Source organism: Ambystoma mexicanum, chromosome 9 (assembly GCF_040938575.1).
Source record: "Ambystoma mexicanum isolate Mex_15411 chromosome 9, UKY_AmexF1_1, whole genome shotgun sequence".
Lineage (NCBI taxonomy): Eukaryota > Metazoa > Chordata > Amphibia > Caudata > Ambystomatidae > Ambystoma > Ambystoma mexicanum.
In genome coordinates, this window is record NC_090931.1 from 1530375509 (window position 1) to 1530399684 (window position 24176).

At 50.0% G+C, this 24176-nt stretch overlaps 1 protein-coding gene and 1 long non-coding RNA gene across 5 annotated transcripts in view; one reads left to right on the forward strand and one right to left on the reverse strand.

Annotated features, from left to right (window-relative positions):
* LOC138489442 (uncharacterized) lies at nucleotides 1-23567 on the forward strand. 4 transcript variants are annotated; one of them, XR_011274799.1, is made up of 5 exons: nucleotides 1-19; nucleotides 8776-8875; nucleotides 9091-9178; nucleotides 21340-21516; nucleotides 22970-23567. It is a non-coding gene; the product is annotated as an uncharacterized lncRNA (long non-coding RNA). The 4 variants fall into 4 exon arrangements; XR_011274797.1 differs by lacking the exon at nucleotides 1-19 and adding an exon at nucleotides 4831-5019; XR_011274800.1 differs by lacking the exon at nucleotides 1-19 and adding an exon at nucleotides 4872-5019 and having other exon boundaries at nucleotides 9091-9182.
* LOC138489439 (zinc finger protein ZFP2-like) overlaps nucleotides 1-24176 on the reverse strand; it is a 147847-nt gene that overhangs the window by 74146 nt on the left and 49525 nt on the right. The window lies entirely within an intron of this gene.

Consider the following 24176-nt stretch of genomic DNA (forward strand, 5'->3'; position numbering starts at 1 on the left):
TGCAGACAGACGCATATGGGTACGAATTTCCTGCATAACAGTTCAGTTATTTATTTCTCCTGCACGGGGTTGGGGGGGGGGCGATTTGGCATTCCCCGGGGAGGGGATTGTTCATTTACCCCTTTGCAATGTGTGGAAGAGAAGGCTAAACGGAGGCCTTGTATTGCTTGCATTATTGTTGGGGGTCGCATGCCATGGTCATCCGGCAGGCGCCCCTGGGCGCTATCTCTGCTAGCGCCGTGCAGTCCCACTAGGTGTGGGGGTGGGGGCCTGCCCTGGACATCCGGCATGGCCCCGGGTGCCATGGGCCTCGGCACCCTGGCGTGGGGTCACAGCCTGCCAGGCCTCTGACTGAGTGGACCTCGGCTGCCATCCTGGCATACGGGTCCCTCAGTGTCTGGGCGTGCAGGCCTGTGCCTCCACGTGTAGGCCTGGGGCCTACATGGATAATGAGACACGGACTCAGTCGTTCCTTTTTGGGAGTCTGCAGCCGCTCTGTCTCACGTGCCTGCAGGGGCTCCTTTTATTAGCTTGGGCCATGACACAGTCATGGCCCATCTTAAAGGGGCCATACACGTGAGGAAAACACATCCCCTTAAAGGGGCAATGCACACAGGAGGGTCCCACCTAACACTCCTCCTTTTTCATAATGAACAAAACAAACAGTGCCGAAACATACAGGCATCCCACCTGTTACAAAACAGAATACTTTTCGGTTTAGAACTTGTGGGGTAGGCAAATAATAAGATATGCCACCGCCACATACCTAGCTTGCTCAAACAATTAAAGACCTAACACCTACTAGTCACAGACCTAACATATATTAACCCATTTCTTAACACACTCAACAGGTGACAGTCGTGGCAGGTGAGCTGCCAGAGGAACATAGGCAGTTCTACCACAGTTTGCAAAACCCTTTATTAACCTGGGGCTCGGAACGGTCACTATACAAACAAACGCCATGGTTGGCGGCTGGCATTACATGCACACCTTGCAACGGCGGGATCATGGCCTCATCTTATCATTCTTTACTGAGACCACTTAAAGCATGTAGTTACTATGCAGGTTCACAGCATTGAAACGCATATTTACTGAGTCCTCTTCAAGCGATGATGGAATTGCAGGACACCAGTCCATCTTCCATCCGCGTCCATTCGTGAGTCACCTCCCCGTGACCAGGTCCATGGATGGCATAATTCAAAACCGGCAAAGCCGCGCCTGTCAGAGAACGCCAGGGGCCACATCGGCATAGACCCTTGATGTTATGGGCCGTCCATGCAGGAGTCCCTTCCCCCCCAGGTCCTCGTCCCTTGATGGTACAGTCCACGGCTGGCAAAACTGCACCTGACCAGCGGCCACATCGGCATATCCTCCTGATGTTTAGAGCAGGGTAGCGAGACGCAGATCACAGAGCGTCCAGGCTGCTCCTGATGCTGTTGATGGGGACGGTGCTGCAGGTAGGGCCCGGGATGACAGGACATCGCTCACCCCACCCTTCTCGCGATGCTCCCCCAGTCAGGAGTGTCCTTTCCCCCAGGGGTGCAGGAGGGCACACAAGCACTCATGATGAGCTGCACCCCATCCCTGCACGCTGCACTGCTTCGAGGTGTTGGTTCGGTCAGCCACAAGTTTTTGGCTGGACTCAGGGGGGCCCGGCAGGTATCTCCCCCAAGCCCACGTTGGTCGGACCTCACGACGGCATGGCATGCATGGCAACACCAGTGGTAGGCAGTTCAGGAACCTTTGTGGCTCGGTGTCTAAGACACCCGTGGGGCAGACACGGTGACTGTGGTGCTATATTGTTGGCGCCACTGTGATGCGACATATCAGCGACACACGGCTGTCTTGGGGGTGCACAGTTCCTTCCCTGCATCTGCACCGTACCTTCCTTGCACCTTCTCTTCTCCAGACAAGGGCACGCACCCATGGTAGCAGGGCACTCGTGACAGGGCGATGCTGGTAACGTGGCGCTGAGAGTGGTGGGGGCAGCCCACCACATATTTATTCAGCTCCTCTTGCATGGAGGCATGGATCACTTCCTTGTTGGCCCCGCTGGGCTGGGCTCTTTAGAGGGCCTTCTACTTTCCAGGGCTCTGGCGCCGGAGCGCTGTTACGAGTCACCGCCTCACGGCCTGGGGTCTTCATAATCTTCCTGCGGTGTAGGTTACAGCCTGGTTGTCATGCTCACCTCTTGCACCGCTGTATGCCCCGGGATGATGCCGGGGGGGCTCCGGCGGTACCACGTCACCTGACAGTGTTGCTGCGAGTCGGGGAACCCATCTCCTAAATTATGCTCCCAACCGGAGCACTGTGGCAGTGCTCCATTCTGGAGCACATCTTGATGCCAACGCTGCAGGGCCCAGAGTCAGGCTGACTCCTCCGATGATGTGAGCACCTGATTTGTCTGTGCTGACCTGGAGTCACCTGCGGCCCTTTTCTGCCATGGCACCAGGGCAATACACTTGATCACCGCTGCAGCCCGGGCTTTTGTAGGTTTGCCATTACTTTCGCTCCAGCAGGAACCATATCATTCTCCCCCGGTTCAGGCGTGGAGCACACCACCTCTGATCACCGCCGAGGCCCGGGGCCTTCCAGCTCCGATCCTGAAGCATCCTGGGACTGGCTGGTGTGCCAGATTGCTGGCCGCTGTGCCGGTGGAAATAGCTGGCCCCTGTCTACCACTTTCACTGCCCAGCCGGGGACATCATTCTGTGGGGCCCACACTTCTTGTCTTCACTGTGCTGACTCGTAGCAATGCCCTCCTGAATGGTCCGGCAGGGAGCATGCCGAGCTTCACCGCCAGCCGGCCCAAGGGCATCCGGGTCATCAGCATGGCCCATGGCTTGCCTGCTCCATCAACCCTTGTCAGCTGGTCCTTGTTCAATTGATGAAGCACAGCAAATGGTGCTACCTCTTATGTGGTCTCCACAGGGGGTCACCTCTCTTGCAAGTTTGCATACGGCCACAGGTCCTGCCACCTCAGGTTGAGCAGGCGGGCTGGCCTCTCCTCTTGTGCTTCGAGCCGAGCAGGTGTTCTTCACCGCCTGTGGCCCGGTCTTGTAGTAGCTGAGGCTGCCGGTGTACCAGAGTGCCGCCTGCATCACTGCTGCAGGTGGGCGGCCTCTGTCTTTAATGTTAATTTCACAGATGGGCCGGTATACGCAGGGGGCGGGCGTGCATGACATGACCCACACTTCCCTTTTTTTTTTTTTTTTTTCTTTTTTTTTTTTTGCAGCTCGGACATCGGAGCTTTGTTTCACCGCCACAGGGCCCAGAATTTTAATGAAGGCTCGAGCGGCGACACAATGTAGGATGCTGATGTTCGCCTCCTCCTTGCGGCTCCCGCCGCTTTAAATGGATGACCAGGTCGTCCCCTGTGGCCCTGCTTCTTCTGTTTTGGACATGGGGGTGGGCACCCCCTGCATTTCGCTCCGCACCAGATCATTGGGAATTCACTTCTTTTCCGTGAGTAGAGGGCCAAAGGATCTGTGGGCGACTCCCACCCCAGCCGCACGAGCACCCTCCTCAGAGGGCCGTGGCCGGGGATATCGCAGGCAGGATTCCACCATTTTTCCAAATGGGGAGAGCATCAAACACTGGTGTCGTCTCCCCTGCGGCTGTTCTAATACTCCGCCTGCGGTGTAAAGCTGCGGGGTGTGGCCCGGATCCTCTTCAGCGCGATGAGCGCGTCTGGGGCAGGCTGACTCTTCCCCCCCCGGCATGACGGATGCCGGGGCGGCTCTTTTGTCCCCTGCGCGGTGCATGCCGCAGGGGTCCCCGACAGATCCCCACCCTGGCCGCACGAGCACCTTGTCTGGGGGCTGCGGCCAGAGGAAAAGACCCGCCGGCATGGCGCTGGGGTGGCCCGCGCCCCTCTTCTTCTCTCCACAAGGCCAGGGCAGCACATCCCTGCTCCGTGGCGGATGCAGCTGGGGGAAGGGGAGCATCTCCCTTCCCCCCGCAGGAACCTCTGTCTCCTCACGGCAGACGCCGCTCATGTTCTTCTCCCCTTTTCGGGGCCGCACCCTTCTTCTCTTTGCGGCGTTATGCCGCGAGGTGTGTGCCCCACCGCAGGGCAGCCCGGGCCTACATCGCCCACGCTGCGGCGGTGAGGGGCAGGCCACGCTGGACCCGCGGTGGGGTCGGATGCTCCTCTTCCCCCCCCACTACTAACCGGCAGCAGGGGGCCCACGTGGACTCGTGGTCTTCGTCGCCATTGTTGGGGGTCGCATGCCATGGTCATCCGGCAGGCGCCCCTGGGCGCTATCTCTGCTAGCGCCGTGCAGTCCCACTAGGTGTGGGGGTGGGGGCCTGCCCTGGACATCCGGCATGGCCCCGGGTGCCATGGGCCTGGGCACCCTGGCGTGGGGTCACAGCCTGCCAGGCCTCTGACTGAGTGGATCTCGGCTGCCATCCTGGCATACGGGTCCCTCAGTGTCTGGGCGTGCAGGCCTGTGCCTCCACGTGTAGGCCTGGGGCCTACATGGATAATGAGACACAGACTCAGTCGTTCCTCTTTGGGAGTCTGCAGCCGCTCTGTCTCACGTGCCTGCAGGGGCTCCTTTTATTAGCTTGGGCCATGACACAGTCATGGCCCATCTTAAAGGGGCCATACACGTGAGGAAAACACATCCCCTTAAAGGGGCAATGCACACAGGAGGGTCCCACCTAACAATTATCAGTCATACATTTAAAGTCCCTATGAGACCCGCTAGCATTGTGTGTTTGTTTTAAAGTCTGCCGATACTTTCTGAAATGCCTTTAAGGCGTATTGACGTATATCTGTTAAGTCGTCGTGACGCTTTCACATGGGACGTCTACGTGCTTAGAAAGAGGAGTGCTCCACGCCGTCCACGGGCGTGTATTTATTTTTTATTGCGTATTTATAATATGCTTATTCAAATTGGAGAAGTGCGTGGAATATTTAATGATAATGATATTTTTATTTACATCGAGGTCATACACAGGTGTTTCACAGCGCGGCAATGGAAGGGAACGGGGAGAACAAAACACCAAAGGGTTTGTTTTCCCTATTTTGATTTTAGTTGCACCAACAGTGGATCTTTGTGTCTTCTTGGCTGGTATCCCCCCAACCCCAAACAGAAGTGGTTTATGGCCGTGCCGCACACGACGAGGGGAAACAAACAATTTGGTGGGTGGGGGTTCCCACAAGGGACGGTGTGGGGCGGAGTTGGAGGGGCGGTGTCCAAAGCGGCAGGGTTTGGCCGGGTGGAGCTGGCAGTTGACCTCCGATCAAAGGAAATGTCCAAAATAATAGTTTAAAACTGGGCAATTTCTTTCATGCTGCTTCTTTTCCAAACTATATATCAATTCCACTTCCATGGCACTGGCGATGAGTTACTTTTGACCAGTGTTGCTGAGTAAATATTCTTTGAAATGCACAATTTGCATCCCATTTTATAAAAAAAAAACTCCCCCTTTGGGTACTATTCAAACATGGTCAGAAAAGGAATGAATTGCCGTTTACAACTATGGACCACTTTTTCATTGGTGTCCGAGACAATTTTATGGCCCAGTCCGACCCGCACTTGTACAAGGGAACAAACCGTACCATCCATCTGTGCCCCTAAACTACCAACAGCAATGTTAGTCTACACTGTGATCTGAGCTCATACAGAGGATTATTTTAAGCAGACTGTTAAAGAATCTATAAAAAAGAGCAATTACTCTAGCTAATGGTGAAAGAGCAGATAATCTGTGGGGAAATCCTGGTTTAAACCGAAGGGATTGTCCTGCAACTTCATTCTTGAAACCTGCTGATTTCTGTTTGACATAAGCAACATTTTCTTTTACTTGAACCACACCCGGCACAGCTCCTGCAGCTCCCCTCTGAAAGCAGTTGGGTGGCTGCATCGTGTGGGATAGTTTCAATGATAATAGGGGTATTTATTTATTCATGTGACGGCTACCTGTATATTTTTTTATGCAATGTTTGTCGGATACAAGTATCCGACAAACATTGCATAAATAAATTAATAATCCGGGTCCATGTATCCGACAAACATTGCATAAATAAACTGGGTCGTGGCTGAGGACTGTAACTTCCTCTGGTGGCCCTGTGCACCCTGCATGGGGGTCACCAGAGGAAGTTGGTTTGCTTTTCCTGCAGCTGTGACCTGTATCAAAGTCCTGCTGTGTACACGCAGGGGGGCGGAGCCATCAGAGCGCTCATGGCGGCAATGAGCTGTTCCGCCCCCCCTACTCTGTGCCGCCGCGGGCGCTTTTTTTTTTTTTTCCCCAAAGTAACCCAGTGCACAGCATGGGTTTGGGGTTTGCGGCGGCTGACTCTGGCCGGATCCCGCAATCCGGCTACACATCTGGTGTCAGATCTCGGATCCGACGAGAGCCGGCCCAATGACCAGTTCTGCCGTTATCTGCGCAACACAGCTTTCACTGTTATAACAGCAATGAGCTCACTATGACGGCATGCAGTTCCCTTGGTATGATTTCTGTAACTTTACTGCCTTTACGAGGTGAGGGGTTATGAACATTGCAGGGAGATGTGCCTGACTTTACCGCTCAGTGCTGCCAGGCAGTGCATTGAGCTGTACCGGCCAGTCTGTACCACAAGTGGTCTCTTGACCCGCCCAACCCCATATTTCTTTCTTTCTGTATAGGACTGACTTCCTTCATTAACCTGCAACTTCCTTGATTTACCTGTGTTGTCTCACTGACTAGGTGCCTGCATGTTGCTTTGCTAGTATACAGTGAAAATGCAAACGCCTATGTAGTCTTGCCAGCAAGATAACCATGAGTATTTAGCCCTAAAAAATAGCCATACTGTAGGCAGAGGTCTTCAATCTGTGGGGCGTGATATCTAAGGCAGCGAGAAAAGAGAAAATACATGCTCAGTCAGTGCAACGTGATGAGGGCGCGGGAAATAAATGCAGCCTGGACGTGCTCTTTCCTGAATTTGGATCGCGTGTCCACGCTGCGTTGTTCCTTCCTGCTGGTGACACCAGCGTCTTATTGACTGGTAAGGGATGCCACTTCTCGGCACAGACCGTCACACCACAGTTGGACGGAGTGCCGGGAAGCAGGCGTTTGTCGGTTCCTCAGCTTCCCTCTCCCCCTTGTCGGTCCCTCTGCTTCCCTCTCCCCCTTTGGACCCACAAAGTGGGGAAAGGTGAGCAGGGGGGCTGGATCACTGCAATGCTGGTTCCCCCTGGACCCCTCTCCCTCTGTGCCCCCACCTTGCTTGGCCATGGGGGAAGAAGAGGCGAGCGGCGACGGAAGCACGCATTGCCAGTATTGTATGATATCCAGCTCCCCCCACAGCAGATTGCTGGAGAGCCAGGAATCTGCCGTGGGGTAGCCAGATATCGTACAACACCGGTCCCCCCTGCTTTGGCTGTCCCTCTGCCTTGTCACCCCTCTGGTCCATGGGACAGCGCTGGCCGGGTCCGAGATCTGGCATCAGATGTCTGGCCGGATCTCGGGACCTGGCTTGCCTCAGCCATGACCAGGCTTTATCAAGCCCCCAGCTTTGCAGAGGGAAGCTGGGCGCTCGGTGACCTAATCTAAGCAGGGCTCCTTTCCCCAGCCGTCACTCGCGCATTATCTGGCTTTGTTTGCTCATCCCGTTTGTTTTTTCTGTCCTGAAAGTGACACCACGGAATGAACATCACTGTGGCGGGCAGTGTGGTAACTGTTGAAAGCAGGCATTCTACATGCATTATTGTTCAAATTGCATTTTACACATTTAAAAGGAAAAAAAGTAATTTCCAAACTCAAAAACGCTGCTGAAACTTGCGTTCACTAGTTTTCTTTGAGATGTGTTTTATTATAATTTTTATTCTCTCTGAGCACCACACCAATACAATTTGTGTGCCCCTTGCTTTGTGTTTTATCACAGGTTATATTCTCAAAGATGTTAGTTTACAAATAAATGCTTCCATTGTGCTGACAGCAGTTATTAGGAAATTAAACTGGGTTCATGGGTGCCAAACAGAAGCAGAAATGCACTAACCCATCCCTGGGCCAAACACATTTTATATAGCACTTCCTTTTTTTATAAGTAATTGCATAAGTAATTGCAAAAAGCCCTATCGATTAACAAGTTTTGCATATTTGTTATTGTTTTAGTTAAATTCAACCTTAAACACAGTCTCAGCAATGGTTTGTCAACCTGCTGAGCCATCTACTATAGAGCAAGTCTATGCATCCCATGATATACTAAAATCACTGCATTACCAACAGTACATTGGTTGCACCGCTTCCATAGAAGTGATTTTAAAGTGGAATTCATGTATATCATCCTGCAGTGGGTGCCAGGCCTTCGCCTGCATGTGGCACCATATGTTGCAGAGAAGCCAGGGGCCCTCGTTTCTGGCATGGCAGCCGCGGCAGTCTGCTGCTACGTCAGCACTGTCACCTAACTGCAGTATAAGCTACATGGCTATTACTCGATGTTTCCAAAAGTTGGCTCGGTGAGTTAAGAACTACTGTGTCATATTCTATGTAAGATATGTAGATTAATTAACTTCACAACTGTTAAGGGTAACCTATAACAAGCTGATGCACTTTTTCTCGCTCGCTCTATTATTTTGTTTTGTCTCTGTGACTGAGTATGAGTCACGTTTTCAGGTATGTGCTCGACTGCTCTCTCTACCATCTGGGGTGGGACTGGCCTATAGGGAACCTTTGGAGATTTCCCGGTTGGACCCTGCATCCTAGGCATTGTAGTGCGCACATATTTGTACGGTCAATCTGGTACGTTTATAATATTTTTTTATTGTACTTTTTCAATTGCAGGAACACAAATTGGCTTAATCATCCCATCTTGGACAGCAAAGTCCCCAGCAGCAATGGCATCATTAAAAAATCCTGACATCTGTATTAGGACTTTCCGATGGTAAGAATGTCTTTTTTTTAAAACGACTATTTTGCTGTGGGTGATGGTGGGGTAATTGTATAGTAGGAGTCACAATGGGGGATTTCAAACCTATTTTTGAGGCTGTTCCTTTCTCAAGTCCAGTTTGGGGCGGTACAAGAGCTGGTTTTAACCCCTGCTCATTTTTTAAGTCTCAGGTAGACACATGTATCCTTGACTAACTGTTTTCATTGCAGCAGCATCGCTCCACGTGTCGGTGTGTCAACCTAACCACCTGTGTCCCAGCAAGAAAAATCCAATGAAGCACTTGACCCAGTCACGCAGGCAAGTAAGGATTTCTTAAGTGCTGAAGGTTTATATCGGCCCTGTGCAATGTGCATCCAGGTGTGGTTTTCGCCGCCCTGTGGCCTAGTCCAGGACCACACTTCAACAAAAAATTCGAGCTAGAACATCACGATCTGAACAGGGAGTCTTCTGAGACTTGTATCAATGTGGTGTTTTTTTTAAATCCAAGCAGCATTTCTGACCCATTACTGCTGAGTTTTTCCCCCAAGCTGTTTTTTTTTTTTTTTTGCCCCCCAGCCTTTTCACGTGGTTAGTTTTAAATCTTATGTGGTGTTTGTCAATTTAAATCTTTTAAAGAATTTTTAATTTTAGAAAACTTGAAATGGTTTTAAACAAAATAACGTGACATAAATTAACGTGGGAGGTTTGCAATGTTTTCAGAGTCAGGCTCCTTTTTTAGATGGTTCATTGGTACGAAGTGAAGAAAATCTTTTTCACTGTACCGATTGTTGGGGATAGGGGGTCGATTTAGAAAGACCACTCTGTGACGGCTCAGAGCAGTCTTTCTAAATCAAACGATCATACTTGTCAAACCCCTGTCACACATGAGTGCATGCAGGGGCTGACAGGCGCTGTAAGACCCAGCAGAGGAGTGTTTTGGACTGTGTGTGCGCATGTGGGTAAGATGCGTGTGTTGGGGAGGGAAATTGGGAGTTCGGGGGTCCTCCCTGATTGACGAGTTAATGAGCGGGTGGCCTGATTGACGAGTTAATGAAGCAGGTGGGGAAGGAGGGGGGAAGGGGAGTATGTGAATTCCGCACTTTAAAGGCAATACAAAAACGGCCGGGAATTTTTGTTTTTTTGTGTTCGGGCTTTAAAATGCAGAAATAACACATAGAACTGGATAGTTTCCTAGTGCCCAAAGATGGTAGGAATCTCAAAACGAAAAGCGGAAGGAGAGGTGGAAACGGACACGAGAAATGCAAAAACACTGAAATATGTCTTTTGCGTTTTGGGTTCACATGGATCACAGTTGCTGACAAGTTAAACTGCAGTGTGTGGTTTGTGGCGCTACGCTAGCAAGCCTGAAGCCAACACTTAAGGCGCATTTGGAAACAAAACCTTAGCAAAGAAGACCATGGATTTGTTTGTACAGCAGCTACAAGGCATACACAAGCAAAAGACACTGTTAAAATGTGGCCTCAGTACCTGCAAATGCTTTGGAAGCTTCTTACCACATTATCTGGGGGGGGGCCCTTTACAGATGCAGTGAGTAATTCTGCCAACAATTCTCACTGTCAACCGGGTAATGCTTAGTGACGGTGCAGCAGAGAAATGCAAAAGTATCTTTGTCTGACACCACAATTTTCCGCCGCATCACTGACCTGTCTATCAGTACAGAATTGATATTGTGCTTGAAATAGTGGAGAAATATTTTGTGAACCCATTCAGGGCAGAGCAACTGCATCTATGTCATTGACACTAAGTTCCCACTGCCTAAAGTGGGAGACGTGTGTTGGTATTTTCTTTGATGGTGCTCCTTCAATGTCTGGTGCTAGAACTGGGTTAAAAGCAAAAGTGTTGATAGTAGCCCCACATATATTGTGGACACACACACTGCGTGATCCCCGGGAAGCTTTGCCTGTGCGCAATATGGGGAATGGACTCTCAGAGGTGCTTTTTTTTTGTAACGATTGCGCATTTTATTAAGATGCACCGCACAAGAGCCCATCTGTTTGCCACATTATGTGCAGAAATGGGAGCTGAACATGATGCTTTGTTTCACATGGAGGTCAGGTTGCTCTCCAGGGGGAAAGGCTTTATGTTGTGTTTAGGAACTCTGGAACAAAGTGAGACGCTTTCTCCTGGGTTTAGACCAGACAAAAGAAGAGCCTCTGTGTGATTCACACAGGCTTGTACTGTTAGCTTACTATGGTGACATCTTTGAAAAGCTACATTTTCTAAACCTCTCCCTGCAAGGCACAGAAAAGAAACCACATCATTGGCTATGAATGCAAAAATGTCAGCATTTAAGAAAATGTTGGGGCTTTGGAGTAGGAGGGTTAATGTCTGCATTCCGACGCGTTTCATTATTAGCAGATGCTCTTGTGGAGGTGGAGTATGATCTTTTCATGTGTTGCTGAACTAATGGGAAACCATCTCAGAACCACTCTCAAAAGTACTTTCCAGAGGACAATTGTAGCATCAATGACGGAGTGGTTCAGCCTTTCCTATCGGACGTAGGGGCCCGCCCACCTCCCAATACACCTCCAGGAAGAACTAATGGAACTTCAAAGTGACCGCCTACTGGAGAGTCAATTCAAAAAATTGTCCTTGGTGGATTTTGGCAAAATGCAGTTTTCTCCTTTTATCCAAATGCAGTCAATGTACTGTTACCTTTCAGCACCTCGTACCCTTGCAAGATTGGATTTTCAACTTTTGCAGCCCTAAAGACTAAATATCGGTCAAAGCTGGAAGAAAGCCAACCACAGGTTATTGCAAAAATTGAACCCAATAGTGATGGCTGGCTGCTGAAAGGCAGGCCCACCCTTCACACTAGCTCTCCAGTATGCCACTGTCCAACTTGCAAGTGACTGCATTGATAGTAATCAAGTTTTAGTACTTAAGTATGTCCTACGTTACTCTTTGAAATAAATATCCAACGCTACTTTTAGTCACGTACCCTGTAGCAAAAAATTCTGAATGCTGCGTTTACAAATATTTGACCGCTAATTAATTTGAGTTACTGCAAGCAATGATTTTGAAAGAATGTTGTTTGGCACCCACACCTCCATTTGGCACCATTCTACACCATCTTTAATATTGCTTAATTCTGAAGCAGGGTGCTGAGTGGCAACGTTTTGTTTGGCTAGCATGAAGGCTGGCTAAGTTTTGAAGTGTGTGGCAGACTGTTTGAGCCGCTGTTTGGTACAGGGTGTGCTGCACACACTGCCAGGTGTAGTCTCAGGCTGGGGATGGTTGAAACGCCCTGATGAATGAGTTCTTTGATTCCTGCGTTCCTCCTTCTGGTGGCACATGGTGCTTTGGGCTTAGATTTGCTGTTGTGATTCGGCGCACAGAGAATGGTTGCAGATATTGGCCATCCAAGCTCTCATGAAGAAGGGAGAGAAAAAGACTCCCCTAACCAACAGTGGACAGATGCCCACCCCCCCATCTATTTATTTCTCTTAGCAATGCTTGCAACCTGATCATTGCTTTCACTTAAGCCATTGAACACCAGTCAAGTAAGTGGCATCCATTAATTATCCAGCAACTGAATTTGCATTAAAGGAGAGTTTCAACCCCCCCCCCCCTCCCTCCCCCGTTTCAAGCTGGGGAACATTGTTGAGATTTGTGTAATGTGAAAAGTGTACAGGGCAGGTACTCTGTGAAGTTCAAGGTCAAAGCACCCCTAAAGAGGTTCTGTAAAGCTGCCCCCCATAAAAAGCAAACTGTCTGGCATTCAAAGACTCATTTTATATTGTAATGCTTTTGAATATTATTTTTTCACTGCTGGAAGTTATGGATGCTATACCCGCGAGGCAGAGCTTTTTACGCCATTTATTTAAAAGGGCACATAGATGCCTTGTTCACCCTCGTTTTCCATTGCCTTTTCGGTTCACAGTAGGGCTAGTTGTGCCAGCCTTTATGCGCAGGGGACCGTGTTCTAATTCCCCTCATGACTCGTGCTCTACTCATCTACGCTTAGTTTGTTCAACACTTTGGGGAAATCGCTACATGATTTAATATATACAAATGTAAGTTTCAGGGACTCTGGATTACTGCATGTTCTAGTTATACTTATGTCACATTCTCTATATAGGTTGATAAGGTTCCCGGAGGGATTTTATTGCCCCTTCAATGCTGTTTGTTTGGTTTTTTTCCAACCACTTGACCTCAGCAGTTATTGACGATAGTTTGCCTGTAAACTTTATTGAATGCTTGCTAGGGATAGTGATCCCTGTCATTAATTTTGAAAATATCTTTTTTGATCATTGTTTATGATGATCTGGGGTGAATGCTTTTTATGTTTTTTCTTTTTATCTAATGATGGGACCAGTTCATTCTCGTTAGATGATGTTGAGCTATTTTCTTGCTTGTCTGGATTTTTCAGCAGCCTTGTGTATCAGGACTGGTGCGGTAGCAGGAATTTTCTGACCTGGACGTGAAAGGAGTGCTGTGAATTGCTTTGCTATTTGAAAGTGGGAGGTCACTTTATTCCCTTAACCCCTTAAGTGCCAAGGGAGAGGTATCTTGTCCTTGGGGATTACCTCCCTGTTGCCAAGGACGAGATACCTCGTCCTTGGCACCTAAGGGGTTAATGAAACGGAAAACGTTATAAGGCATTGAATGGCGAAATACCAAAATAACCAAAAAAGGCCTTGGCACTGGGGGGTGGGTGGGGACCCATGGCAGTGGTCTTCAAGCCTTTTTATGCGGAGCCCCCCCTTGAGTAAAATAATTTCTGCCCCTGCCACAAATTCTTATATTTTCTATTAAAAAGTCACCATAATCGGGGGCGCTGTTGAGCAGCCAGATGGCCGCTTAGCTTTCACGCTCCGTGGCCCGCGAGCTACACATCCGCCTCAATCAGCGGTTCTTGGTACATACAGGAGCCAGGACCCCGAGCATTCTACTGCCCACCGCCTCTGCTTCATCCTGCCCTGTTACTTTGCCGCCGGTGGAGGCCTGCGGGCCGCGTGACTCCTCTTGCAGCCCATCCCCCCCCCATCACCCTGCGAGGGTTCGCTTTGCTGCGGCGGCCGGCTGCCTGACACCTGCATCGGCTGGCTTAGTGCGTGGCCGCATGGGGCACAGAGATTACCCCCTCTCCGCCCTCCCTCCCTGGACTCCACAGCTGGCCGCTGTTGAGCGGTGCTGTTACCCGCGTCCCGCTCTCCCCGTGGGGGAGCGCTGGAGCCCGTGGCCTGCCGGCGCGGCTTTTCTCGCCGCCCGCTCCTGCCTGTGGGCGGCGGTGACGGCGCCGGCCCCCGGCGGGCGAAATCACTCTGGATTACAGCGGGGGTGGCTGGTGCGGCCCCCCCGCACTGACCCCACCTGATCACCCCTGCCACGCGGCTCTGCTGCTGACTTTGCTGGTCCCCTGAGACGGCTGGAACTGGCGGCCGTGCCGAGGCCTCCCTTTTACGGGCTTCAGTTATTGTTTGGGGGCCCGATTCCGCCCGGATCCACTCCTGCAGGTTGGAGGCCTGCTCCTACTCGGATGGACATCCACTCTTCGTCCGGCCAAGTCCCAAGGTGAGGAGGTTGGGGGAGCTGGTCGCTGCGCATTGAGCCCATCTGTTCTGCCTCATCCTCGGGCTGTGCCTGTTCCACTCCACCAGGGAAAGTGACCCCCACGCACACCAGGCTCCCCCGCGACCACTCTCCTGGTGCCACCCTGGGTGTCCACTACTCTCCTCTCCCCAGTCTGTGCACCTACTCCCTCGCCCCGGGTGCACCATGTGCCCCTGACTGTGCTGCCCTCCACTACTGGCCCCATCTGCCTAGGCCCTCCTGGCTCAGAGGCGGGCGCTGCAGGATACTGTCCCTCCCGGACCATACTGCCACCCGGACACCTTGCTTGCCCCTCAGAGTGGGCTTACCGCCCCAGAACACGCCTGATGGTTGGGGGTGCTCCTTGCCCCTGCCTCCTAGGCAGTCGCCGACCTATCGCTGATTAAGGGCCTAGTCCCTCTATAAACCCCGGGTCCCCATTGCTCTCTTTCTAGGATACATTCTCTGCTGTTATCAAGGTGCCCCCGAGGATGTCCGGCAAAGCACGTGGGGCCAACAAGGCTGGAGCAATGGACAAGTTTGCCAAATCGCTGGCCAAGCAAGACCAAGCTGGGGCTGCCCTTCTTCAAGACGACTCGGATGCATCCTCATGGTCTCCTCAGCCGGACCTTACGTCACTCATGGAGTCTATGGCCAAAAACTTTGCGTCATTTCATGAAAAATTAGATGACATAAATGCCAATGTAGCCTCCCTACGCACCAAATTGGATCAGCATGGCACTAGGCTGGTTGAGGCCGAGACCAGAATTGGGGCCACTGAGGACGAGGTACACGTGCTCCAGAATATGGTCTCTGACTTGGTGCGAGATATGAAGCAGGTCAAGGCGAAATGCATGATTTGGAGTCCAGGTCTCGCAGGAATAATATCCGCATTGTGGGGGTTCCTGAGACGGCCCTCAAAGGCAAAATGGGACTTGCAGTCAAGACTCTTCTGAGAGACCTCCTAGGGGATCCTCAACTTTCCCCTTTCTTTACTATTGAGCGCGCCCATCGTTCACTGGCCCCTCGCCCCAAGCCGGATGACTTCCCCAGACCAATTATAGCCAAGGTTCTCAGCTTCAGAGATAGAGACCACATTCTACGGCTGGCCCGTGAAAAAGGGGAACTGAGACTTGAGTCCCAGATTATCCGCATTTTTCCGGACTTCTCTGTCAACGTTCAAATGGAGCGCAGGCAATTCAATGGTGTGAAAAAATTGCTTAGGAAGGTGGAATACGGCATGTTATTCCCTGCAAGGCTGAAGCTCACCCACCGTAATAAACTGTACTTTTTCACTGTCCCTGAGGAGTCCCATATTCCTGTCCCGGGCCCTGAGGGTGACCCCGTGGATGAGGGTTGAGCCGGCCTGCCATGCACCTGTTACTCGAATCATGGTGGTACTATTACCACGCCTGTCATCTGCAATTTCCTTGTAAACTCATGTGTCTTTCCCCCTGTGAATTCTCCTATTGTCGTAACTCATTGTGAGGTTTCATGAAATGCAACATGGGTCACAGCTCTATGGTTTATGGTATATTGCACATATACTGGGATCCTCTATTCCTGCAGCCCCTACTCACTGTACCCTACTATGTTGTCACCTCTAAATACTTAACTTAACCACCGCTGTACGCCATTTGGTGTACTCCACCGTTCAACTATCTTAATCGGGCTCACGGCAGCAGCTACCCCCGCTGCAGTTGCAACGCCGAGTTTGGCTTGTTTAGTTCATTGGTTGCTCCCCTGTTTGGTTTGGGGGTTGGTCCAGCCCCGTTGGGCTTGGCACAAAAGCCATGAGACTTTGGGTGGGTTTTTGGGCACTGCTGTGTTGGGGGTGGCAGTGAGGGAGGGGGGAGGTGTTATTGGGGGATGTTATAACAACAAAAATGGTGAGACAGTGGTAGCTTTTGGTATGACACATCTGGTCACTGTACAAGTGGCCGGCACTTGTTCGACAGTATATGACACCCATTACTCGGATCCCCCCCAAGTGCTACTGAATGGCTATTAGGCTAATGTCTTGGAATATCAGAGGGCTCAGCAACTTCACGAAGGCACGCAGGGTCACGGCCTACGTCCAGAGGCACGGGTCAAAATACTTTTCTTACAGGAAACTCATGCCCTCGCACAATTATCGTCCTCTCTTGCCCCGTCATGGGGCCCCAACAAACATTACACTGTGTTCTCCTCACAATCCAGAGGTGTCCTCACCTTGTTTCACAAGTCCTTGGAGTTCTCCCTTCTCACCAGCCATATAGATGTCCAGGGTAGATATGTGATCCTCCACTGTTTCCTCGCTAATACGGAGTGCCTCCTGGTCAACACATACGCCCCATGCATTGATGCACCCGATTTATTTCGATCACATGCTTGACATCCTCCTCGGCTATGTTGGGGTTCCCATCATATGGGGGGGGGACATGAATCTCATCCTGGACTCTGACTTGGACAGATCCGGTGTTGCATCTAGAACATTGTCTAGGGCCGCTCTCCGCCTCCATGCACACATGCTCACTGCCGGTCTGGTGGATGCCTGGAGGGTACTCCTGCCAATGTCGAAAGAGTTTACATTTTACTCCTCCGTCCACGACAGTCATTCCAGGATTGATCTTTTCCTTCTCTCCGCGGGGCTCATGGGCAAAAAACCTCACCACACAGATTCTCCCTCGCACACTCTCCGATCACCCCCGATCACGTTGGACATCGTCTTGCACCCGGCCCTCCCTCAGCACTCTAACTGGAGGTTTAAGTCTGACGCACTACAAGATATTCTCTTCAAGGCCGACATCCTTGCAGATATCACCTCGTTTTTGATGGTAACAAACACCATGACACAATGGACGGGGTGAGATGGGAGGCCTTTAAGGTTTTCATCAGGGGCATGCGCATCTCCAGGGAGGCTGGGGTCCTGAAAGATATTAGAAACTCTGCGCCGTTCTGAGCCCAGACTTGGGGAGCTGGAGCGCGAGTATGCGGCCACCCCCTCTCCGCCCAAACTGGCACAGATTAGAACTGGACTAGACACGTTCGAGTCCTTCGCCCACAGCGAGATAAGACCCGCCCCATTGCGGCCCGAAAGTATGGCGAAGGAGAGAGGCCAGGCCGTACTCTTGCCCATCTCGCCCGGGCCGAGGGAGGTAGAGCTTGAATTGATAGTATCATCGACAACGACGGAGTACGACACTGGTCCGACCGGCCCATTCTTGAGACCTTTGCAGATTTCTGTGCAACCCTTTATGCCCAGCAACCAGAGCACAGAGCATATCCCTAGCCACCAAAGAACAATTAGATGCTCCCTTCACCCTTGACGAGATCACCGCTGTCATTTCGGCCCTCCCTAAGGGTAAAGCCCCCGGTCCAGATGGCCTGACCGCCGAGTTCTATCAGGAACATGTGGCCCTCCTTGCTCTGCGCCTTCACGAGGTTTGGGAGGAGTCGCTGCGCCTTACCACCCTCCCCCCGGTCCCTGCGTGAGGCTGTCATTACCGTGCTCCCCAAACCGGTTAAGCCTCCGGATGAGTGTGGCTCTTATAGACCTCTTTCCCTTATCAATACCGATACCAAACTCTTCGCCAAAATCATAGCAAACAGGTTCCTCCCCATCATGAAATATCTGATTCACCCAGACCAGAGCGGATTTGTCCCTGCTCGCTCCACTGCCTTAAACATTCGGCGACTATTTAACGTCATCTCTAGAATTGACCCCAAGCCAACGCGGTGGCCGTGACATTGGACGCCCCAAAAGCATTCGACATGGTCTCGTGGCAATATCTGTGGGCGATGCTGGAGAAGATGGGGATTGGCCCATACATGATGTCCTGCATTAAACTGCTATACACTAACCCGGTGGCCAGAGTTCTGGTTAACTCTCACCTATCGGCTCCCTTCTCCCTCCACAGGGGGACACGACAGGGGTGCCCTTTCTCTCCCTTGTTATTCGCGATGGCCATTGAGCCGATGGCTGATAGTGTACATAACAACCACGTGCGCAAAGGGATTCGCCTGCGGGATACTCCCGAAATTATATCACTGTACGCCGATGATGTGCTTTTATATATTAGAGACCCCTCAGTCCACCTCGACCCGATCATGCGTGAAATTATCAAAATTGGCACATTCTCGGGCTTCACCATAAATTACTCTAAATCGGAAATCGTTCCCCTTACTCCTGCAACCTCCCAACCTGCATGCGAATTCCCTCTCAAATGGGCACCTGAGGGCATCAAATACTTAGGGGTCCAGGTGTCCCGCTCAAAATCCTCTTTATTGTCTGATAACTATGGGGCTGCCGCACAATATGCTCATACCAGGATGCAAAGATGGCGAAACCTCCCCCTTTCACTCTCAGGGAGACTGTCCCTAATAAAAATGATATCGTTCCTAAACTTCTGTACATATTCGCTAACGTTCCACTTTGGCCCGGGAAACAATACTTCGCGGACTTGCACGCGGGGTGCGCCCGTTTTCTTTGGCGTTCAGGGGCTGTGCGCAGAAAGTGGCAGCATATGACCCTACCTTACGAGAGGGGTGGCTTCAGTGCACCTGACCTCACCCAGTATTGGATTGCCGCCCAGGCCCAGCATGCTACATACTGGTACCACCACCAGGAACCCCCTCCCCCCCGCACGTTAAGCTTGAAATCCTGGCGACCGGGGAGGTGAATGTCATGTCCTTGATCCTTTTTCACTCGTATCGATTGCAGGCCCCTGCTGACCCAGTGGCCTCCACTATAAGGGCGTGGCGGCAGATTCTGACGCCTGGTTCTGGCTCCCCCCCGTACTACAAATGGCTTCCCCTCTGGTCTTTCCCTGGCCTCACCCCCACACAGGATAAGCTCCTCATATGCCACTGGTCGGACCTGGGATACAGATCATTCTCCGACCTGTTCCCTGACGGGAAATTCATCACCCCAGATACGTGGAGGCCAGGGCATTCCAGGTCCCCACTTCAGCTGCTGCAATACTTCCGTATTAGGGCGGCAGTCCAGGACATGTGGCCTTCTTACCCGGACGAACCCCCTGAGTCCCCCGAGGTCTGCTATATAGTCAACTCCGCTGATGGTAGGGGCATCGTATCCTCCTTGTATAAAATGTTGATGGCGCGTGCTGTTGAACCCCCACACACACTGTTCGGGATGCCTGGAGCCGGGATCTGGGATTAGACATCACAGACGAAATGTGGTCCAAAATGTGCATGCACACTCGCAAGGTTTCTCTTAATTCCAGAGTTAGATGTATTCAATACAAGCTACTCAATCGCCTGTACTACACCCCCTACGCGATTGGAAAATTTGCCCGGGATCAATCCCACCCCTGTCAAAGATGTAGATCTAATGAAGCGGACCACGCACACATGTTCTGGTCTTGTGGGGCATTGGCCCCGTTTTGGAACGCTGTGCTTGAAACCCTCTCTGAAATAGTAGGGTTCTGTGTAGATCCGGAACCCCTGTCTCTTCTGTTTGGGCTCTGGGAGGGGGCTGAAGCGAAACGGGAAGCTAAGTTTTTGAATGTGACGGCGATTGTGGCCAAGAAATGCATTCTGCAATGCTGGAAGCGCAGATTTCCCCCCCTTCCCTGGAGATGTGGCTGAAGGCACTCACCTGGACACAATCCTGTGAAGAAGGCTATATTAACATGCTGCCTAGTAATGCTCGCCCTAAATGCATATGGACAGAGTTTTGTAGTTACTTGAACCGCAAGGTGGACCTGGAGCTCTTATCCCCTCCTTCTCCTGATCAGGGGGTGGATCACTCTACATGATGCATACTTCTATTGTAATTAACCTATGTTGGGACTACATCTGACCTTCTGTAGAACTTGTACTCTATCATTCACGCCTCAACATGAAATGTGTGTCATTGTTGTAAATTGCACTGTACCGGCTGCTACTTCTTGCCAATAAAGAAAAGTTTAAAAAAAAAAAAAGGCACCATAATCCTTCAAGCCCCCCCACCAACTCGCATCCTTTGGGCCCTCCAGTTTGAAGGCATCTGCCATAAGACGCCCTAGCTGTTCAGCATACAGAAGCCCCCTTTTCGTGGGTGGGGCGACTCCTTCCCAGTTCCACACAATGACTGTTACACAGATCAGGCTGATTGCTTTCAAACCGTTTGCCAAGTAGGGGATAAATGCTCCTACTGGCTGCCCCTCCCTGGCTTTAATGTTGTTGCTACTCCAATGCCCCCACAATGTTCCACACAAATAGTCCATGCCTTCCTCAGATAGGTGCACCCGACCCTCTACGTAATGGGTTATCTACATGTATCCAGCCGTGGTGCATGTGTGAGAAACCATGCCTCTGTAAAGTTTACCCATGGCTTGGTTTACTTGGTTGCAGCAGTTAGCGCTGCACCAGTTCAGCTGTAGTGCATAATTTATTGCACATTAGCGATGCTAGTTGGGGGGGGGACGACTTGTGACCCTTCTGGACGATAGTACCTGGCTCATATTAGCAAAGGCCTTCCTGCTAGGGTGTAATAGTTACTTTTTGTTCCCCCCAGTAAAGATCACTTTGGTCATGGGTTCTGTCACTGCATACCCTCCTATTTCCTGTACATGTTGCTGTCTGCAAGGTGGGGCTCTCTATGGTTGATATTTACATTTTGAAACATATTTGTCTTGAAGGACGCACACAAAATGACTGCAGCATTTTAGGTACAAGAGCTCTGCAGTTAAGAACGTATTGCCTCTCCAGAACACACACACCTCTAAATTTACGAACAGATGCAACTAGTTAAAGCCACATTGGGTGGAAGTTCTGGAGGAAGTTAACCAATCACCAAGAGACGCTTCACTCATAAATCGGGACACATCAGGCAGGAGCATCCATAGCAAGCTCACTATGAATTAATGGTTTTTGGGTATAGACCTGGTTCACAAATACTTGGCACATACTAAATTTACCTATTTTATTTCTTCTTTTAGACAATAACTCAAATCATCATGGCACTCTTTGATTCAGACAATTCTCTGTGCGTTTGAAGGGATGCCTTTGCAATTCCTGGTGAAGTTAATTGGAAATTGCTGATAGAGGGTATCGATGAAAGTAGAAGAGAGATACGTGAACAAAAGGATTTCAAGGAGTCATGCTTTTCTAGTTAGGTAAGCAATGTGTTTTTTTTTTTTTTTGTTAATCTATTTGATGTTTCGGGGAGGAGGGTACATCGGACGTCCCTATGTGGAGTTGTTCCCCTTTTCACACATGCAGATGAATGCTACACAATGCCCACCTCATTTACAGCATCTCTTTCCTCTAGAGTAACTAGAGATGGTCTACTGATTTCTCTTATGTTATTGGCGAAGCGCTATGGGTTGAATGCCCTCGGGGACCGAGGTCCAGGTCAGAGTATGTGTGCAGCTAGGACAGAGAATGGATTGCTATTGGCGAATCGCACTCTACCTCCTTAAAGTTAGGTATACAGTCTTTTAGAATGAAAGTAAAACAATGGGCCTCATTACGACCCAGGCGGTAACCCTGGCGCTAGTTGCGCCATGGTTGCCGCCGGATTCCGCCATGGTGAATGGTGGAATTACCGCCCCATTCCAAGGTTGGCGGGGCGGTAATTTCCCATTCACCATGGCCCTTCCCCATTCCCATTGAGCCCCTATAGGGCTCAATGGGAATGGGGAAGGCAGCAATTACGGTACCGCAAATTGCGGTACCGTAATTACCTCCAAGGTCCCTTTGCGTTTCCTGACCTTAACGGCTGGAAAAACCAGCCGTTAAGGGAGGACCCGCAAAGGGAACTCGGAATAGGGCGGTAAGGAATTACTGGTACCCTTACGGGTACCAGTAATCCCTTACCACCCGGGTCGTAAGGAGGCCCAATATCATCAGGGTATTCATCTGTAGGTGAATTTATTCTCATAGAGTCAGCCAACACATGTTTCGACCTTAGCCGTCTTCAAGGCCTTGAAATTGAACACTTGGTATGGTAACCAGGTTTGAAAGTTGATTGTGAAAATATCTTGAAACAATTTTCTGATAGTACTTGATGATTAAAGGTTCGAGTCCCGAGAGACCTGTAAATGGCTGCCGCGTTGTGCTAAAAGTCTTTAGTGGTGCTTGGACATCCTGGATTGGTTCCCCAAATCGAAATTCCTAAACTATCTTTTTTGAATTTTTATTTTGTGTTTTTTATTTTTTTTACATTTTAGCTGCAATCCTGAAAATGTAGTCCTCGGGTTGGGGGACTAATCTAGGATGTCCAAGGTAGAGCGCGATTCGCAAATACCAATCCGTTTTCTGTCCTATTCATTCATGGTCTTTATGCATAGACCTTTCCGAATTAGTGATGCAACTCGCCACTATTTTTATAAATGATAGTGGTCATGGTGCACTGTCAACAGTATGTACCCATACACATTGTTATGTGTGCAGCTACACTGAGTTGTGGGTAGCTGCATGGGGAGGGAGGGAAAGCGCCAAGGAGAGCAAGAATAAGTAAACTCCAAGGGGGCGGATGGAGTCACCCCAGTGTACAGCTCAGGCAAAATGTTTGTTGTATTGGTAGTCACATTCTGAAGTTTCAACTTGCCTTTTTCGTACCCGCAGCCAAGAAACAGTATTAAGACACAGGAAACATTTGATGAAATAACGAAAAGCTATAATTGAGGCATTAAAAAGAAAGGCAGAGGAGAAAAAGCAGCTACTGGTGGAATCTGGAGAAAGAAGATGCAGTGAAAAAAACAAGAGAATTATATTGTAAAAGCTGATGGGTGAAAACGGACTATTCCAAAATGTATTCATGGCTGTTCACAAAAGCTGGAAAACCTTTTTGGCAGGGATGGCTAGTGTTCTTCATTCCTTCCTCAGAACCTGCCTATTACTTCACATGGACAATTGATGGACACATCATTAAATCGGCAGATGTCTGTGTAATGTTGCAGTTCCCAGAGATGTAGCTGTGCAACAACTGCAAAATATTGGACTATAAAGTAAAGTAACCCGTCAATTGTGTGCTACAAATGTTTTGTCAGACAGATCTAATTTGATAAGCTCAACTCTATCACCAAGTCTTCTTAACAGTGTGTTCTTGTTACAGTATGACGGTCATGCCTGTTTGGACCATGCAGTGACACCTACACGTTACCACACACCTGTGCAATCGTTCAGATTATGGTTTTTAAAAAAACAATGGAATTGGAACATCCCCACAGCCGAGTTTGGTTGCTACGTCAGCCACTGCTACTAATCTACTATGTAATTGTAGCTCACATGCTGCTCTGTGGAACTGAAGATGCAAGTGGTCTTGTGTGGAGAACTATTATAGTTGATCTGGTGAATTTGTAGGTTGGTGCCAACTTGTAAATGGTACGTTTTGTGCTATTGGATTTCTGTTGGTGGTCAGCTAATGTTTTCTTGGGTGTGGTGAATGGTCAAACTAATTGCTAGCTGTTCATAGTGATATTGGGTGAAGTGATCGACAGTCTTGTCATGCAGGTAGACCTTCTGTTTAGGTCACTGAAAGTGTTTATTTTAGTGCAGTGATTTGTAATTGTGGGAGTTTATTGGATGTGATGCCATGTTAGATATGAAATGAGGGAGATTAGAGGTTGGTTCGTGGGGTGTATTTGTAGTTTGTATACTAAATCAGCAAACCTTAGTTAATGACATTTGAGTGCTGTAGCAAAGATGGCAAGTAACGGCTGCAAATTCCATGTTTTCCAGTACACTATCCATAAGTCTAACCCTATAGTAATGCCACCCATCTTGCAAACAAGGAATCAAAACCCTTTTCTTAAATCGTTTGAAAGCAACA